Source organism: Palaemon carinicauda, chromosome 14, assembly GCF_036898095.1.
Source record: "Palaemon carinicauda isolate YSFRI2023 chromosome 14, ASM3689809v2, whole genome shotgun sequence".
In the NCBI taxonomy this organism is placed as follows: Eukaryota; Metazoa; Arthropoda; class Malacostraca; order Decapoda; family Palaemonidae; genus Palaemon; species Palaemon carinicauda.
In genome coordinates, this window is record NC_090738.1 from 15,196,531 (window position 1) to 15,200,078 (window position 3,548).

Consider the following 3,548-nt stretch of genomic DNA (forward strand, 5'->3'; position numbering starts at 1 on the left):
TATCTGGATATATATATATATGTATATATATATATATATATATATATATATATATATATATATATATATATATATGTGTGTGTGTGTGTGTGTGTTTCTTTGTTGTCACGCTCAGTTCTCCCCGTCTCTTTTGGTATGGGGAAGAGTAGTCATACCCGGGTGAGAAGGAGGTGCATCTTTCAATATATTTAGTCGTTATTTTTTTTGATGGCTCGCGTACACTATTAACAGTAATAATGATAATGTATAGAAACTGAATTTTGTTATATGCAAAATTAATATGGTTGGTCTCACTGAAACTCTTAATTACACATCGAACATAAAAGTTTGTTAGGGTATGCAGTCTAGCTATGAATCACTTCCCAAATTATACCTGTTAATGTAGTAAATCCGATTACAATTTATACTGTATTCGGCTGCATGAGTGTATGGTTATGCATTTGACCCAATAACTTACTTTGCATATAAATTCGACCCACTTTCCTTTAAGGGGAGCATGACTTCGCCACGGAAGCAGTCTTATTTTGCTCTTAACTCCACTGCGTACTTGTACTTCGATGTATTATCATCAAAATCTAATTGATTTGTCCTTGGGCCATACCTCACATATCCAACAAGTTTTGTTGAAACATGTTCCGTATTTTTGCGTAATGTTGCTCACAATCAAGAAATAAACTAGCAAAATATTTGCCATTTATTTAACATTGCGATAAATTTTAAATTACTGCTGCGTACTTGTACTTCAACGTACTTTTTCCAAAATGTTACACCTTCATCCTTGGATCAGACAAACATGACTACCAAGTTTGGTCAAAATCAGTACAATGGTTTCTAGAAGAGTTGCTCACAAACAACTAAATTAACCAAGAAACAGACGACAGGGATGAATACATACGCTTCGTAGATTCTTCGATTTTGGCGAAGGCAATTATGAGCATGAAATCTAATCATAACTAACGTCGCAATGTTGTGATGCAATTGTTTTCGAAGTGAAGTAAGTCTGAGAACCATTTCTGGACAAGTTTAGCAGCCGATGCAATCCGTTGAGCAACAAACTACAGTTTGATTTACTTGCGCAAAACAGGACATTTACGAAACTGGACGCTCTAGAACGGGGATGATCCAAGGCCGTCTCGGCTGATCCTGCCGGGGTGCCATCAGGGTTATTTTTTTTTATCATTCAAAATTTCTTCCTTGGGAGGAACACACTGCAACACAGGTGGAATGGCGAAGCAGCCTTACAAGAAGAAGAGGAAAGGACGGCTCTCATAATAGTCTGACGTCATCGTGTTTATTTTTACTTATCTTTTTCCCTGAAGTCTGTTAGGAAAATATTACGTTGGGTCTCTCTCTCTCTCTCTCTCTCTCTCTCTCTCTCTCTCTCTCTCTCTCTCTCTCTCTCTCTCTCTCTCTCTATATATATATATATATATATATATATATATATATATATATATATATATATATATACATATATATATACATGTATATATAAAAGTAAACATATTTCATCATACATTTCAGTCTCTCTCTCTCTCTCTCTCTCTCTCTCTCTCTCTCTCTCTCTCTCTCTCTCTCTCTCTCTCTCTCTCTCATCTTTTCCTACCTGTCCCAATATCTCATTCTGACACCTTAATCTATCCAGCCTCGCCTTAAGGCTATAACTCAAGACACACACACACTCTCTCTCTCTCTCTCTCTCTCTCTCTCTCTCTCTCTCTCTCTCTCTCTCTCTCTCTCTCTCATTCTGGAAATGGCTAAACATCTTGCAATTCTTAGATATTTTATTTTTCCCACATTTTTATTAAATGGTTTTCTACTACATCAGTTTTTCACCGTTCTAGTAATCCTTCATATACATACACATATGCACACATATATACATACACATGTATGTCTGTATGAATATATATACTGTATATATATATATATATATATATATATATATATATGTGTGTGTGTGTGTGTGTGTGTGTGTGTGTTTGTGTAAAAATCGGGATGTTTGATGCTTAGAGGCAATAAAATAAAAGTTCAAATGAAAATAACGAATGAATCCTGGCCGGTTTCCTCTCATAGACTTCAACTAAGAGTTTTTTTTTACTATAAATGTGTTACAGTGAAAGTACAAACATACACCCATTTGTAGTATAAAGCAAGGGGGGGGGGGGAATATGCTCCTTGTACTTGCAACGAGACAGTCTTGGTGTATGTAGATGCAGTATTACAGATTACAGTAATAACTCTTATATCATAGCATATGAAATTATCGATAGGTTTTCGGTAATGTGTCTGGTATGGCAGATAGTACAAATATAGCAAAATTCAACTTTGTCTCCAAGTTAGCGTGATTTTTTGTTAGGATACTATTTTGTTCAGTTCTGTTAAATAACGGTAAGGATACTTGATTATAGAACTATTAAGGGTATATCAGTTTTATTGCATCTTTGATTTTATTAAAGTCGAACTTAACTTGTGTTTGTTTTTGTTTACAAATGGGATACGTTCTAATCTGGTTTATGTATAATATAGATTTCTCGTTTTTTAGTCATAAATAAAGCCCTCATTTGACCCATTCTCAATGTTATTTTTTACACTATAAAATTCTTCTTTTTTTATGCGTAATGAAGCCCCTATATTTAATGTTATTTTTGCATTCTCTATTCCAGGTTTAATGACGTAATGAGACATTTAATTTCATAACCCGGTGGTTATTGAACGCTGTTTGCCAGACCTGCTAAAAGTAAGTGGACCAAAATACTGGGGCTTATCGCACGTAACCGTCGGCAACTTTTTGCTTTCATATCATATGACTGCTGCTGCTTCATAATTAATGGGCAATGCATTGTTCATGATAGGAGCAAATGGAATTCCGTGGCTCCAGTTTAAATGAATAATCAAAATATTCGCCTAATATTGTTGAGTGGTGAAAATGTAAAATTTGAGGAGAAAGACGATGTAATTCTTGCTTCCAAATATGCGCTCTCTCTCTCTCTCTCTCTCTCTCTCTCTCTCTCTCTCTCTCTCTCTCTCTCTCTCTCTCTCTCTCTCTCACCCAGAGATTGATAAGCTACAATGAAGGAGAACCGTGTTTTTTTTTCTTTTTTGGTAACAGCTTTACAATTTTATTCTAATACAATATTATCGTCATCATCAGCCGTTGCTAGTTCACTGCAGGACAAAGCCGTCAGACATGTCCTTCCACTCTGGTCTGTTATTGATCTTCCTATGCCAGTCTATACCCACAAACTTTCTTAGTTCGTCAATCCAGCGTCTTCTCTTCCTTGCATCTTTTGCAATCTCTGGGGACCCTCTTTGTTGTTCCTAATGTCCATCTATTATATGTCATACTCATTATATCTCCTGCAACGTGTCTAGTTCATTTTTTATTTTCTAGAACTTTATATAGCCAAAAATTTCTAATAATTTATCATCCATTTATCCGTACAGATTAGCTGAGGGTAATCAAGTGTACAATATATACAGTAGTTTTCTTTTTATTAGCCTTTTATACTGTTATCAGCAAGGGCAGAAAGAAGGGGAGAGTCATT